Source organism: Callospermophilus lateralis, chromosome 1, assembly GCF_048772815.1.
Source record: "Callospermophilus lateralis isolate mCalLat2 chromosome 1, mCalLat2.hap1, whole genome shotgun sequence".
NCBI classification, from domain to species: Eukaryota; Metazoa; Chordata; class Mammalia; order Rodentia; family Sciuridae; genus Callospermophilus; species Callospermophilus lateralis.
In genome coordinates this window covers 72,576,485-72,593,919 of record NC_135305.1, presented here as the reverse complement: position 1 = coordinate 72,593,919, position 17,435 = coordinate 72,576,485, and the positions used below count along the sequence as shown (strand labels likewise).

Genomic DNA, 17,435 nt, shown 5'->3' with positions numbered 1-17,435 from the left:
CCTTGGCATAGAAAGTAAAATTTTTGTGTCCTGAGTTAATGAAATTTAATTATCAATAGATTTTTATTGGGTAAGAGGACATTATAATGATTTAGAATCACACATAAAGCCATTCTTACATTATCTATGACTCCCCCCGCCCCCGCCAAAAAAAAAAATATCATATTTCATCCCTTGACCTTCAGGAAGCCTGGCACAACTTTATATTGTGAGGCTTTTTCTGGCCCATACCAGGATTAAGTAAATGTAGATTCTAGTCTAGGCTGGGAGATTCATTGACCTTTTGACCTCTGCATATAACATAGATACTCTTTCTCTTTTTTTGTCCTTAAAATGAAGATGCTAATTATCTATCTAGAAAGATTAGCGGGCATAATGAATGAGTAAACACATAATAAAATTATGAAGTGCTATATAAATGTAAGAAATTACTATGACTGCATTGCTTGAGATTTTGATATTAAAATGTACAGTAAACAGAAAAATGCACAAGGCAGGCTGCCATCTAAAGATCAAACAGTAGTGAGCCATTCCAGAAAACACTTTTTAAATTCCATTCACTCAAATTTTCAAATCTATCATACCTATGAGCTTTAAACTTTGCTGAATACATTTTAACATTTTTTCAAACTTTTGAAATAAGCAATAATGATCTTAGAGCTGTAAAAACATGATGTTCCAACTGCACTTTTTTATAAGCTTTGTACCCGTTTCTTGGTTTTATTGCCAAAACAACCCATGGAAACAAAAGATGCAGAAAAGATATGAAAGGAAGTAATGACTGCTGAGCAGTTATCCTGTAGATGAATAATAGACAAGTACATAAACAGATGCAAGCCTAACACGGATGCAAAATGAATGAGAGGAAACAAACAGCAAAAGCAGTTACAAAGTTAGGCATTGGGAGTGGGCATTCATCTATCTCCCTTGGAAAACACCCTATTGCTGACAAAACAAAATTCTTCTTCACTGTAATATTATCTTTGCTGTAGATATCTGTATCTCCTTTTCATAAGTAAAAACCTTTTTTTAAAAAACTCTAAATTTAAATTTGAGACAAGCCTGATAATTTTCTTAGGTTACATTTCTTTGATGTTTCAACAAGCATCTAAAAATTAACTGAACTTTTAAATTAGTTACCAAAACTAAATATCAAATCTATGATGTTTCAACAAGCATCTAAAAATTAACTGAACTTTTTAATTAGTTACCAAAACTAAGTATCAAGTACACTTAGATGTAATATGTAGCATGTCAACTAATGCCTTTCAGTAGTACCCAACTGCTGCCTTAATATTTGTTCCTACTAAACTTACCTGTGTTTATTAAGTGAGTTCATTTTATTTTTTCATAAATGTACATAATTCTGACTTAGAATAATAATAGCTATAATTTACTGAGTACCTATTCTGTACACTTTAGTGGATTTTCTTCTTTTCATGTCTTACAAGATTTTTTATTTTTATTTTTTAGTTATTGATGTACCTTTATTTATTTATTTATTTTTATATATTCATTTGTATGCAGTGGTGAGAATCAAACCCAGTGCCTGCAAGGCCGTCACTGTGTCACTGAGCTATAATCCAGGCCCCACAAAATCTTTGATTAGTATAATTGTTCAAGAACTGTTAAACTTATTCCTGAATTTAGCCTATTCTAATTGCCATAGTATTTTTAAGCTTAATAACAGAAGATATAGATGCGATAACTGAAAATCTTTAGGATAAAATAAAAGTTATAATGGAAAAGAATTGAGAAGGGGAAAATTCTTTAAATTCCACCATGATGTGATGAATCCAACTTCATAAAGTGCAAGACTGCATCAATACAAAGTTAATAAAGGCATTTGGATGCTCCTGTACCCATCTGTGAGTTCATAACATCAATGGTGCTTATTCCAATAAAGGATTCAGTTTCATTTTATGGAAATATAAAAATAATATGTATATAAATACTTCTCTATATATTTTTTCAACAGAGTAAAAAGACATCATGAATTATTTCTGTAGAAATGTGTTAGGCAAGTATCATGTTGGATTGTTGGATTTTACCTATGGCATCAAAAATGAATCTTATTCATGAGACGGGATTTAATGTGAGCAATCTCAGAAATAGGTTTCTCTGTACTCCAAACTGATTACTAGGATGAGTATGCCAGGTTGATTTATTGGTCTACCACTTTGCCAAGAAACTAAGAAAATAAAAGATAAATATCACTTAGGAAAAGAAAACTGAGAAGTGACCATGAGAAAAAATTAAAAACACCTTATTTTGAATTCTGAAGATGTCTAGGGATCTATGTACTTATTTTCATTTTATATTTTTTCCATTTTATTTCAAAAGTTTGATTTTTTTTTTTTTTTTTTTTTTTTGGTTTACCAGGAGATAAGGATTGAATTGGCTTACCCATGTAAAATTGTTGATTTAAAAGATTTTTGATAACTGTCCCATGAAAGAGAAATTTGTAATTTGTAATATATCTTTTTTCCTGGTATATAATTCACAATGTAGAAAGTTATATTTGCTTAAATTTTAGGAAATATAAATTCTATTTTATTTTTCAATGAAGATTTCCCACCATTTCTAAAATCATTTGACTATAATTACAGATAGGACTATGTCATGTCTATCTGATCAGTATAAATTGATTTTTCAATTTGTTTCTCATTGAACACACAAAACTATCTTTATAAAAAATATATGTTGTTTAATTTATTTTCTTTAGTTCTTCTTGAGTGTTAGTGTGATCAGAAGATGTTCATAATTGGAAGATGTTCATATTAAAAGAATCTCTGATTTCTCTTAACTTTGCTATTGTTTTCCAAAGTTTGGAAAAAAATAATAAATAATAATCATTTTATTCTTCCTGAATTAATTTCAATATTCTTTTCATTTTTCTTAGAAAATTATTCTGCCTTCCCTCCTTATTTTGGAAGTGATAATCTGCCTTTTCTGTTACTAACTACTTGTTTGGTTAAATTGTAACAATTATAATTAATTTATTTAATGATTTTGAAGTACAATTGGTACCTTTACATAATATCTATAATTTAAAAAGCCTATAACTGAATGATAGGTATATCAGTCTTTAAATTTTATTTAAAATCATCATTAAAATGCATATTTTACACTAATATTTGACAAAAAAATTAAAAAGTGAATTGGTTCATTTTTTATTCATTTCAAATTCTGAATTATTAGTAGCATAAATTGTATGTGTGTATATGTGTGTGCTGTGTGCAGTGTGTATGTGTCCATGCATGTTTATACATGCAGAAGGTAAGTATTCCAGAAATGTGGCTTGCTATTTATGCATATGTCTTATGTTGCCACAAAATTTTATAGTGTCACATTACAGCCAAACTAACTTCAGGAAGCTCAACAATAATACACTGTCTTTTAAGTATGCAAGTATAGATTAATTTTTTACAGAAATTAAGGCAGAATTAAAGAAAATTAGTTGCCATTTTCAAATACCCTGACCTGTTTAGTGGTGTTTTAGCTCACATTTCCTGATTATAGCTTTAGCAAATACCATATACAATCTACTGCAATGACTTTTAGTTATAAAATTTTATTTATAGAATTACATAAGCCACTGATTTTCAAAGCAATAATGATCAAATATTGGCTTTCTTCTTTACTGATGAACCCTCTGATCAAATTGATATTCACTCATGTATCCTGAAAAAAGGTTCAATTTCCAAAGCCCTGCTCTGTTGTACAGAATGACAGTTTAGTTTCTTAATATCAAATTCTTTTGCCTGTTCCAAGCAAAACAGATGGTTAAGATAATTATAATGGAAATGGCATGCTGAGAAAACTGTTGAGAGACCATTCATTCTTGGATTTTTCCTTTTTCCTCTTTCTAAATGCAGTAGATAAGAGTATGAGAGGATGAACAAACCATGCAAGTAAAAAAAAAAAAAAAAATTGCAGAGATGACCTGTGGCATGCAAATCTAGTCAGTTAACTTCTCTGTTCTGTTTTCTTTTGTGTAAAATCAAGAGCAGGTCCTTGTGGCCTCTCTTTACTCAGGTAAAATACCTGGGAAAGGCTTCTGGAATAAAAGGAGAAATCAGCCTAAGAAGAAACAAAAAGGGCTCCTGCAAAATCAAACCCAACTTACTTTTTTGTTGACCAAAAGAATTTTTATGCAAAAGGCATTTCAAATGAGTTTAAAACAGAGAGCAGAAATGAATCTGAAATGCCTACCGTATGCTTTTTCAGCACTTTCTAGCAATTATGACAATTTAGGTGGTTATGTAAATTACACAATTCTTGTAAAATGATATAATTATGAAATGTTGGGGCAGAAACAGAAAAGGAAAGTGAATACTGCAAGGATATAAGATTGGGAATACACCCCCTCTGTCACCTTTTAAAAGTCCCTTGAGATTTTACTGTTGCCAATAGAAAGGCATCAATATAAAATTGCTTTCTGTGGGCATAGGTGTTAGTAAAAACCAGATAGGATGGTAAAATAAAATGAGAATATGTTGAACTGTTTTTTTTTAATTATTTGTATTCAGATTATTAAATCATGTTTGCAAAAATAATCCATTCACATAAGTTAATTTTTTAAGATATTATTTTTACTTTTAATAAATCATTTGGAATTTGGAGTATTTAACCCACTGGATGTATGTGTTTATAACAAATATTTCACTTAGCATTTTGTTGTCTATGTTTTCAGAAAGGACAGGAATATGTTATTACTAAGATAGGTTCAGTTTAAGAACTATAAATATCTACCTACATTTTCAGAAATCTCATAAGTACATTTGGAGAATATTATTTGTATTTTACTTTGAAATCTTTGTATTTTTTAGCTATTTTGAAAAAATAGAGTTGTGTAAAATGTCAATAGCCTTCAAAAGTTCCCTTGCTTTTTCTCCCAATGAACAATTTCATCCCAAGAAGAGCACATAACCAAAGGTTTTTAGCTCTCACAGGGCCTTTACTCACCAAAAAGATAAAGATGGCTTCCAAGCATTTTGGGGTTCTTTCACATAACCCCAAATAGGAGCCTTCACACCTTGAGGTTCAGAGTTTACTCTAGCCAGGGCTTTACCAAGAGTTTTTGTGATGGGGTGGGGGATGGAGAGTGCTTTATTTTCCAGTTTTTTTCCACTTCCTGAGGCACAGCTGTGAGGTGGGGAGGGCAGAGAACTGTAAGCAGATGTTCTCCCCATCAGTTTTCCCAGTTCTCCAGTTCCTTTGTCTCTATATTGGTTCTTCTTGATAGAGACAGTTTTCCTCTGGTACTACCATTACCCCCCACCCATACACACACAGCTTATGCTTAATATTCTTAGTTGATTGATCATCATATTTAGGCAATTTCTTGAGGTACACAGAATATTCACTTCAATGAATACAGATGTATTCCTGCTTTACAGACCATCCTAAGGATTCAGTCCCAAGATCTTTAAGGAAAAAGTTCTCTCTCTTTTATGCGGATCGCTGAAGTAGGAAGATATTCTGCAGTCTCACCCTCTCAGACTTGTTGATATCAAAAAGAAAATTCTGGACTCAACTTCAGAGCAAGAACAAAGGGCGTTGGCATGAAATCTTGCTTTACAAAATAGCAAATATGAACATCCTCCCTTGGCTAATGTATAAAGTACAAAGAAAAAGAGAAAACTTTTACAATGCTCTTCACTCAAAGTTGCTTCAGATAGCCCTACTTGTCATGGGTGACCAGACTAGGGTGGGGAATTGTCTGAAAAGTCATTTCCCTGCCACTTCTTTTCTATGTTGCTTTTCTTCTTTCTTTGCCTGAACATAGCTTAAGGCAAGCCCTTTTTAATACATAAGATTGAATTTTCTTGAGGGCTCTTCATGTGTTTCCCTCTCTTTTTCCAGTTCTAGTCAAGACACCTAGAGAAATGATTCTTCCTTTTTGTAACCATTAAGGCTAAATAACAAGCATGGATAATAAGCTTGAATATTTTTTGTCTAGCAAAGACAAAATGGTATTTTAAAGTGATGATCACATTCTTCCTGTTACTCTGGATGTTGTCTAGATCTTATAATATTTGGAGCTTGGATACTGACATATTAGGGCTTGTAAAGAATTCTTACTCATAGGTTGGAGCCTGGAATTTGTCCTTATAGCAGGCATACCAGTTATTCTGGGGAAAGCTGCCACTTCAGTGAACACTTTTTTGTCTTACAAATACCTGTTCATTGCTTCAAGACCAATCAAGCACTCACTAAGCTAGTAAAATAACCAAACAATTTTCACTAAATATTAACTTTTTAAACTAATTGGATACTTCTAGCAGGACTGTGCATTTTAAATCATTGGTTCTTTGCCTTCCAAATTAGGAATTTGAATTGGTCCTATCTTAATTCATACCCCATATTGGGTGAGTTAAGATGGAATAATAAAATCGGGGGGAAGCATTTGGTCTAATCTAATGATTCCTTTTTTTTTTTGTCTCCAGGATCTAGATCCCTCTATATGGCGAGATGGGATTTTTTCCTGAAGCAAATGCATGATCTCACTGCCAATCATTCTGAATTCACGAAAAAATTAGAAGCCACATCTGGCCTTCTGAAAGGATTAACACCCCCTCCCCCCTTGAACTTGCCTTACACTTTAAGAGGAAGAAATTTTAAGTGCTCATTTTCCTATAAAGGACACAGTTTCCTGACAATCAAAGCATTGAAGGGGAAGGGTTGCATATAAAGTGCACTGATAGGTGGAGTCCCTGAGAAGGCCAGACTGATGTATTCTAGGGAAGAGAATATCTAATACTTGCCGCAGTCCGGCTGCAGCAAAATAACCCAGGGGTGACGAACGACTTGTGTACCTTGATACAGCAGGAGTGGGAGCCGTTTATTGTAGGACAGGAGCAGTATTTATACATTCCACACAGCTTATCTTAATTAGCATAAACTATATACAGCCGTCAACCAATAAGAAATCTCCACACTTAATGGCTCGATTTTGTTACTTCACAAACCACTCCCTCTGGCATTTTGCCAGGCACCATCCAGACTTGTTTACAGACCCTAACATTTCTCTGGCAAAATGCCAGGTGCCATCCTGACTTGTTTACAGACTCTAACAAATACTGCCATTAGCATTTTGCCCTTTATATATTTTATTTAGAGACAGGGTTCCACCAAGTTGCTTAAGGCCTAGCTAAGTTGCTGATACTGCCGGTTACTGGTGACAAGTCCTGCTTCCTCACATGTTGAAGTACAACATTAGAGAAGCACTCTGAAGCAAGCATATGAAGCTGGGTTTATTTAAAAAGGGGGTAACATAGGCTGGTGTGGGCACACGTGTGGGAAGATGGTGGCCAGGTTCAAAACTGTAGAACCTATGGAGTATTACAGGAGATTTCTGAAAGAAAACTGTCATACTAATGGAAGACAATTTGGCAAATTCAGAACCACAACTGTCAACATAGTTCCAATTAGTACTATGGTTCTGCTTTAGTGAAGCTGGGAAATACTACAGTAGTTTATGGAGTTAAAGCAGAATTTGTGGAACCACCAACAGATGCCCCTAATAAAGGATATGTTATTCCTAATGTGGGTCAACCACCCCTGTGTTCATCAAGATTTTAGTCTTGACCTCTTGGAGAAGAGACCCAAGTAGCTAGCCAGTTCATTGCAGATGTCACTGAAAATTCACAGATAATTCAGAAAGAGGACTTTTGCATGTCTTCAGGAAAGCTTCCTTGGTTTCTATACTGTGATCTCATTTGCCTTGATTACGATGGGAATATTTTGGATGCCTGCACATTTGCTTTGTCAGTGGCTTTAGAAAATGATGCCTGAGGTTACTATAAATGAAGAAAACTGCTTTAGCAAAAGTTAATTTAAAGAAGAAAGGTTATTTGAATATTAGAACTTCACCCTGTGGTAACTTTCATTGCTATGTTTGATGGCACTTTGCTGATAGTTGACTATTCTGGAGAGGAGGAGCATCTGGCAATAGGAAATTTGACAATAATAATGGATGAGGAAGGCAAACTCTTGTCTTCATAAACCAGGTGGAAATGGACTCACTGGAGCTAAATTTCAGGACTCTATGAACCATGCAGTTACAAGACATAAAGAAGTAAAACAAATCATGGAAGAAGTAATTAATAGTATGAAACCCAAAAAGAAAGTCACGTTTTCCAAACAGATTTAAATATGTACTTGTTTGGGTTGGGGATGTGGCTCAAGCAGTAATGCACTTGCCTGGCATGCACGGGGCACTGGGTTCGATCCTCAGCACCACATAAAATAAAAATAAAGATGTTGTGTCCACCGAAAACTGAAAAATAAATATTAAAAAAAATTCTCTCTTAAAAAAAAACTGTACTTGTTGCACTGTGCACAAACATTTTATCTAAAAAGAATACCAAACTACATTATCTGTAAAGAAAAAAATAAATAGGGGTAACATAGACTTCTCCCGGGAGGGAGAAGGGAACTACAGCTGGTATCCTGGTATCCCAAGAAGTGAGGATATTCTACTTTCTTTATATGTCCTAGGCTTTATTTGTTCTCCTGCTCTCTTCCCTTTTATCTTTCTCCTTCCTGCATACTGAACTAGGCCCAGGAGATGCTCGGTGGGATGGTCGAAAGGTGAGAAGCAGATGGGCTGGAGGGGCCAAGGTGGAGTGATCTGGGCAAGAAGGAGACATGATTCATAATTCCCTGTAGGGAGTGACAATCCCTGGGACAGGTTACCTTAGCAACAGGTTGAAGCAGGGGCAGGTTATCATAATAAGGGTGGAGAAAGGTCCCTGAATGTATTTCAATCCCTCAGGGCGCAATCTTCAACTTCCCAGATTCACTCAAATTGGCCTCCTTGACCCAGCCTGACTCAATTCACCTGTCTATATTGACTGCCTGTCTAATTCTGGCTTCATTGTTTAGGTCCTCGCTAAGTTGCTGAAGCTGGCTTTGAACTTGAGATCCTCTTGACTCAGCCTCCCTAGCAGCTGGGAATATAGGCATGCACCACTGCACCCAGCTCTACTGATAGATCTTGATTGTATAAAATACAGGAAGGGAATTTTTTAAGAGGCAAAAGAATGCAGGAGGAACCCAGAATTTTAGAGAGGAATCCTGAGTAAACCGAGGTGAGCCAGCAGAAAAATATATGCATTGTTCAGGATGCAACCACTCAGGAGATTTGAGTGGTATGAAAGTCTTCCTAATAATTCTCATAAGGACTAACAGAATAACTCAATGAAACATATCAACTTTTCTAAACCCACAGGATGGGGCTTAGGTGGTGTTAAACATTATAAAGAACACTTAATGACTGATATAATTGAATAATGTTACTGATATACCCCAAACACAATGTTCTCTTTTCTTTGTAAATGTCAAAACTGCACATCAACTAGACTTGGTTCTTCCTTCCCTTTTTAAAAACCAGTTAATGGGATCATCTCTAATCAAAATCACATTATAGTGAATCTTAAGGGAGAATCAGAAAATAGAACACAATAATTTGTTTTATGTAATTATTTTATAGATAGCAGAAAATTATCATCTATTCCAAACAGAAAAACTATATACACATCCACACAGATACATGTATATGGGTAATCATATGCATATATTATGCACAACATCACAAGTATTTTTAACAAAATTTACTTAATTTGGAACAAAATATATGTTCACAAAATACTTAACAAACTTAATTTTCTGAGATGGCAATTAGCCTCCTGCATAACCCTTTGATGATTTTCTTATAATATCTGTTTTCAAAATGCTAACAAGTTATTATCTATCAAATACTTTCTCTTATAAAATGCTGTTAAATACCATACCATCCTCTGGAAAGCTTTAAAATGTGTATTCTAACCTTACTTAATCTAATCTGTCAATCAGCATTGAATAACAAAGATTTAGCCCTTGTCCTTCTGGAGGTTTTAGCATAATTGTCAATAGACAAAAAATAACAGTAATTACCCTGAAAGTATTTGTGTTAGGCTTAGATGTTGGGAACACATATCATCTCACAGGAAAGGATGCAATACTTCCCTAGGGTGTTTGGGCTTAGTAAGAACAATGGGGGTTGGAGGCGGGATCCAGACAGAAGCAATACCGGATATGGAGGTGGCTCCAGAATAGAAAATGATGGTTCTTTATGGGAACCGAAATGAGGTAAAGTAAACATCAAAGAGTAGAAGATGTAAAACCAGCAAGGATGACCTATTGGCCTTGAAAATTTTTTCTAAAGTTTTTGCTAACATTTCTAAATATGAATCTGTAGAGCTATAATAAAATGTCGCAGTCTTATCCATGTTGCAGTATTTCTCTGGTCATACTGACTTTACACTTGAAACAGTTTAGTTATTGGTCTTTCTTATGTTGATGTCATTAATCTCCACTCCTTTTTCTTAATTTGTGGAGAATTTCTGAGTTTAAAAGTTAACACACATAGTATCATGGCATTTCACCATAGGTGTTTTTGAAAATAAATGCCATTTTTTTTTTTCAGGCAAAACTTCCTCTATTCTCATTGAAATGACTTTTCCCAAAAAAACACACAAAGTGAGTAGGCCATAATAAATATTATTTTGAAATTATGGTTTTAGGCAAAATGCCTTCATCAATTTATGTGAAGTCATGTTTTCTAACAACAAGTCATATGGAATAAATTAGAATTGTATGTATTCAAAAGTGTGAGAATGAAGATAAGGCATCTTGTACAACTCAGCACTCTATTGAATATGAAGTCTGTTTTGTCCTGTTTTGAAGCACTTTGTGTTAAATGTTCATTTTCCCCTAATAATATTAGGTTCAGATTTAGTACAGGTTAAGTATGAGTTCAAAGGAAGTAAAGACACTGAAAAAGAGGTTGCAACAAGAATAAACTTTCCAAAGACCAACTGTTTTTCACACCTCCTTCACCAGCCATCTCTCTCTATGAAATAGCTTCATCTTTTGGCAAAGAAAATAAAATTCCCTTGCATTTCATTTATGTGCAAACCACATTTACTTACTTTTGAATCAATGTTTATTATATATATATTTTTCTAGCATTCAATTAATGCATTTTTCTATCAGTGAAAATTGACTAGCTTTTCATGAGACAAAAAACATCATAATTTATCCTACTATAATTAATTAAAAAAATTTTTTACAGCTTTTCACTTAGAAACAGATTTTTCAAGAATAAATGACAGGACTGGGTGTGGGGTGCATATCTATAATCCCCATGGCTAGGGAGGCTGTGGCAGGAGGATCAAGAGTTCAAAGCCAGCCTCAGCAAGTTAGTGAAGCCTAAATAACTCAGTGAGACCTTGTCTCTAAATAATACAAAAAAAGGGGCTGGGGATGTGGCTCATCATAAAAGGGGTTAAGTGTACCAGTGCCCGGTACCCTCTCCCTAAAAAAATGACAGTCATTGAAAAAAAGATAGATCTATTTTTTAATTATTGAAAAAGCTATATCCTTAACCCCAAGAATTTTTCCCTTGAATGACTTAATTTTTTAAATTTCTATTGTGACATAAATTTTGTAGGAAAACAAGGTAAATGTGTATGCAAAACACACCACAAACACATACATGTATGGGTAATAATAAGTAAGATAATGAATGATGTTTAAAATTGGAAACTATCTCTAATAAAGAAATAAATCTGATTTTATAGATATAATATAATTTAATGTATTTGGTGTAATATATATTCTCCCATTGTTTGTACAATATACTTTGGCACATATATTTTGATTTTCTCCTTTATAAAATGTAGGGATCAGACTATATGATAATTTTCTTTTATATCTTAATTACTATGCATGTGTGTATGTATGGTATGTATGTGTATATATATATATATATATATATATATATATATATATATACATTATACAAGTAATATATATATGTGTATATATATATATATATATATATATATATATATTTATATTTGTGTATGTGTATGTGTGTGTATGATTTCAGTACAAATTGTTCACTTCCTTAATGAAATTTGTATGTTCAAATTTACTATGAATAATCCTAAATGCTATTCCTCTTAATTCATTGAATTGTCATGATTTATAGGAAAATATTTGTAAATGAATATACTCATATACTTAAAAGAGAAAAACAAATGAGCTAGGTAGTTAAAGTTTTAGTCCTCTGTAGTGATGATAGAAGAAATAAGCTTTGAGACAGGCAGGAATAAATTTTTAAAACTTGTTTAGTATGTTTAGACCAATGGCAAGGATTGAGTGTTCAGTTGACCTTGAAAACTTTATAGTTCATCTTTTTTTTATGGTTTCTCTGATTATCATCAAGTGCAAAATCATTTGCCAGTTTCACATTTGCTCATAGCTCCCTGTGCTTGGCAAGCCACTTGGCTCTGTGCATAATGCTGAGTGGCTACCATCAAGACGCACCCATACAGTATTGTACACTGTGTGTTCAGGTACGCCCATGTTGCACTTGCAAGTTATGTGCACTAAATTTAGTTTCTTTTCAAACTTTAGTTTTAGTTTTACAACAATGAGATGAACCTTCTGATTATAATGGGCAACTTCAGACAGTGACATCACTAAAATAGCAATGAGTATGTTTTCTGTATTAATTTAAAGGTTTTGTAATGGGAAGTGGCCTGGGTGCCAGAGCATGTCTAGCAAAACTTGGTCTTCGTCCATTAGTTTTGTCAGCCTCATTATTTGCTTTAAAGTGATGAAATAATAACAAAAACTGAAGCTGTTTCTAGCCTGTAGTCTATATGCCTAACAGACATCAGTTGTAAAAATAAAACAAAATTAAATTACAAATAACCTCATTGTTACTGTAATTAGTGAGCCATAGAAGTCGATGATTTAATAGCCCTTGCTTGAAAAGACAGAGATTCTCTATGATTCTGAAATCCTAAGCTTATAGGATGAGGTTAGTTAAACTACTAAGTAGAGTAGCTAGTTCAACATGGACAATAATTAGCAAATAATGGCTTAATAGATTGCATTCTTGTCAGACACAACCTAATAACAACAGTAAAAAATTGCTATTTTAACTTCATATCTTATAGTGGCATACATGATCATCCAGAATTTTGAAATACAATGATCTTATATACAAAAGATGAAAGAGAGTAAATAAAATATTAATAGAACTTCAAAATTTAAATGTCCCTTTTTATTTCCTGCTGTTCTTTTGTTTTAAATAAATGAGAGATAAACATTATATTACATAAGTGTGTGTGAAACATATGAACAATTGTAACTTGTTCCATGCTTTTAGTATCTGCTTATTTTTCTTTTTCCTGTGGACCAACATAAAGGAATAGATGGATAAATAAGATTGTTGCCTTTCTTTCTCCTCAGACTACCTCCTTCTTTCTTTTACTTCCTGTGTAATTTTGACAAGACAGAACCAAATGAACCTCATTTGATCATTCCATATTTGAAACAATAAATATTATTGACTTATATTTCTAGTGAATTGATCTTAGGAAATCCTTTTTGGTTAATTTTATGATAGTCTATTCTTTTTTTTGAACTGTTTAGTCATGTTTAGCTTATAGACTTCTGTAGAAGTTTGCATAATTTGACCATATTTTGAAGCCTGAACACTGACACTGTGATTGTTTGAGGTAAATTTTAGGAAAAGAGAACTGTTCAGAATGTGGATCTAAGTATTTCTAGTGTGGGGTGCATGTGGATGGAGCAATTGTTATATTCACAAGCCCTCCAAAGTGAAATTTTCCAGATAGAAGTTCATTGTGGTTATGAAAAAGCACAATAACTAGGTCCAGAATAGAATGGACCAAGTTAGAAAATATGTGGTATGACCCTGGGCTTCTTACCAAATAGCTATGGATTCTTAGAAAAGTTTCAACTTTCTTATTTTTAAATCTGCTACTAGCTTTAAAAGGTGTTATTATTCTAAGTAAATTTTTTTTTTTTTAAAAAAAAAGAACATTTACTTACATAAAAAACATTGGCAGGATTCTTTCCCTTTAAAAGTAATCACAACTGTGGATTCCAATGCCACATTATATTTTAATTGACTTATTTCACATACAATAAGTAAAATGGAACTGGATATTGGTAAAACATTTGATAATTATCTGGAAAATTTAGTCAATATAAATTTAGTAAGATCTAAGATTTAACTTAGCATATGTATGTATCATAATTATGAAATCTTTAACCTATTATTTCCTCTATAACATCTCAATTTATAATCTTTCTTCAAGGAAAATAGTCATGAGGCTAAAATTTAAAAGAGAAGTTACAGAATTCCAATTAAAAGAGTTAATTTATAAAAGAGGTATTAAACAACATTTTTTTTCCTCTTTACCAGTGTGGTTTTCATATTTCAAACCTAAATAATGTACATGACTTGAAAAAGTCTTAGGAAAGAGAAAATATCTATTTTGCTTACATATAATCCTCTTAACATGCACATGCCAGATGGTGTTTCATATTGGGTCAGAAATAATGAAGGAATCTGGCTTTAAATCTAAGAATCACGGGAAAAGTGAGTAACTAGAGATTATATATTTATAATGGCATTTTTTCCCTGAAATTCAACTATTTGTAATGATTTCTGGTATGCTTCTGTGTCTATAGGTTTATTTTTACTTATTTAACTTCTATTATACTATCTTGGGATTCTGAAAGATTATTTATTATATGATTGAACATATTTTAATCCTTGGATTTCTATAACTAAGTAAAAATTTAAAAATAAACAAATTATGTAAATTATAGAGAAGAATAGTATTTCCCTAATTCATTTGAGAAAAAAAAATTATAAGATTGGTCTGAATTCTTTTACTAAAAATAAACAAATTTCCTCTTCATAACAATAGCACATTTCACCATCATAAACCTGACTGACAGAAGAATAAATTCAATTCTTTGTGTGATAGAGAAAGCAGAACATTATATTCATGATTAACTCACTAAATTTTCTTATTTTTCATTTCTAGCTATTGCTTCTTAATAGCCCAATTAGTCATCTACATCATTAGTTAACCTGATCAAAACCAATCAATGCCTTGACTACTGCATCCAAGCTATACAAAAAGACAACTTTCTAAGTTGAAACTTTTCTAAGAATCCATAGCTATTTGGTAAGAAGCCCAGGATCATACCACAGATTTTCTAACTTGGTCATTCTATTCTGGATGTAGTTATTGTGCTTCTTTCATAATCATGATGAACTTCTATCTGGAAAATTTCACTTTGGAGGACTTGTAAATATAACAATTGCTCCATCCACATGCACTAGAAATACCTAGATCCACATTCTGAACAGTTCTCTTTTCCTAAAATTTACCTCAAATTATAATATATAAAGCTGGATCTTGTAAATATATAAAGCTGGATCTTATAAATCCAGTCCCTGCCAACCCCTAGCCAACAGCTATATATATATATATAAAATAAAAATTTCTGGTACAATATTCCAGCCCAATGAACTCAGTGGACTTACTCCCTACTAAAACTTATAAAACTTGTTTTTAAGAATGTTGAAGTCTCTGGAAATTTATAATTCTTAGAGACATCAAAATCTCCAGAAATTGTCTTTAGAATGGCATGTGTGGGTCATATAATGCCTAGATAAAGATATATTTATTTTCATAGAAGAAAATCTATGAAAAATACTGTGTCCCTTCATCCATAGAGCACTCAGCATCTAAAATTGGGGTGTCATTCAGAGAGAAATGTACTATTGTCCCATCCCTGCTCTAAGCTATAATTCAGATATTTTTGCAGTGGGATGATTGAAGCTATAAAATAAAAAGTTCCATATCTCTTTCCACAATCACTGATTTCATTTGTAAGAAAGTGTTGAGAAGTTCAAACCTAAGGGATCTATCAAAAACAATGAAGGTTATGGTAAATAGCAAATTGAAAGAGATTGGTAGATTTGGAGTACATAGATGTTAAACTGTAGGCTGGCTACTTTGCTAAAGGGAAAGAAATGGCTAGGAATTGCCCTCCTGGACTCAAAATAAAATCTCAACCTCCAATCTTGTAAACTATCTCTTCAAATGATCTTGGATTTGCTTAGATCTGTTGGTCAAGTAATTAGTGTACTATGGAACTGTTAAAACAAAAGCACTACAAACTGGCAAGTTGTGGGGCTGCCATATTATGGAAAGAGATACTCAAAAAGATGCTCATGTCAAATATCTCAATCAATGCAGTGTGACTAGAGGCATTTCCAAGGCTGCATTCCCTGAGGAGCAATGTCAGAGGCTTCACATGACAGCAGAGAAGGGTGGGTTTTGGGTGGTGGGGGTAGTGGAACAGACACTGAGTTAATCCAACAAGTTACTAAACAAATAAGTAAAAAAAATGACAACGTGCTGGGGAATGGGAGAAAGTATTCACAAAAACTAAAATATATTTTCTACAGTGTCAAGTTTCCACTAAAAGAGTATAAGACTGGAAAAGAAGCAGGAGATTATAATTCATATATGGAGGATGGGGGAGAAACTATGTGTGATTGCACTTAAATGTTGGATTCAACAAAGTTCTCAAAGTACCCATTATCAATATGTTCAAATAAGTAAATAAAAGTATATAACAATGACAGATCAAATAAGCAATATTATTACCATATCAATTATTCTAAAAAGAACCATTTTTAAATCCAGGGGTTGAAAACTATAATGACTAAAATGAAAACTTCACTAACTTTTAACTGGCAAAAGAAAGAACTAGTTATTTCAAAATAGATCAATAAAAATTATGTAATCCAAATACTAAAGAGGAAAAGAAATGAAGAAAAATGTAATTCAAAGAAATATCAGAACATCAAGTATGCAAACATATGTGTAATGGAATATTAGAAGAAAAGGAGAGAGAAAAAGGAGCAGAAGTAAAAACAAATTATGACTGAACTCCCAACCTTATTGAAAAATATTGCATATATAGTAAGCTCAGCAAACTGCATTAAAAATAAATATAGAGATTCACAAACATACACATCATAGTAAAAATATTGAAAGCCCAAAGGACAAAAAAAAATCCTTAAAAGCAAGAAGAGGAAATGTGCTTCATGTAGTACAAGATAATTACAATAAGATTAATGAATAACTTCTCTGAAACAATGAAGGCTAGCAAGCACTGGGATAACATAGTTCAGAGATAAAATAAAACTCGACCAAAAATTCCATATTGAGCAAAACTAACTTCCATAAGTAAAAGCAAAGTAAACATTCCCAAATAAACAATATTTGGTAGAATTTGTTGCTAACAAACATATTTTACATGAAATACTAAAGGAAAATATTCTGGTTGACCTCAGATAGTAGCTTGAATCCACCTTAAAATACAAAGAGCAATGATAAAGATAACTATATAATTATAGGATATGTTAGAAATTCAAATTCTCCTTTTTTCTCCACTTTTTTAAAAACATCTGTATTATATGTAATATCATTGGGAGTATATCATAGAAATGTAATGTATTTGGTAATACATTG

The 17,435-nt window shown here is 32.7% G+C and overlaps 1 protein-coding gene and 1 pseudogene across 6 annotated transcripts in view; both read left to right on the top strand.

Annotated features, from left to right (window-relative positions):
- Positions 1–17,435, top strand: part of Dgkb (diacylglycerol kinase beta) — a 575,876-nt gene that overhangs the window by 501,635 nt on the left and 56,806 nt on the right. The window lies entirely within an intron of this gene.
- LOC143411818 (exosome complex component RRP43 pseudogene) lies at positions 7,310–8,158 on the top strand (annotated as a pseudogene).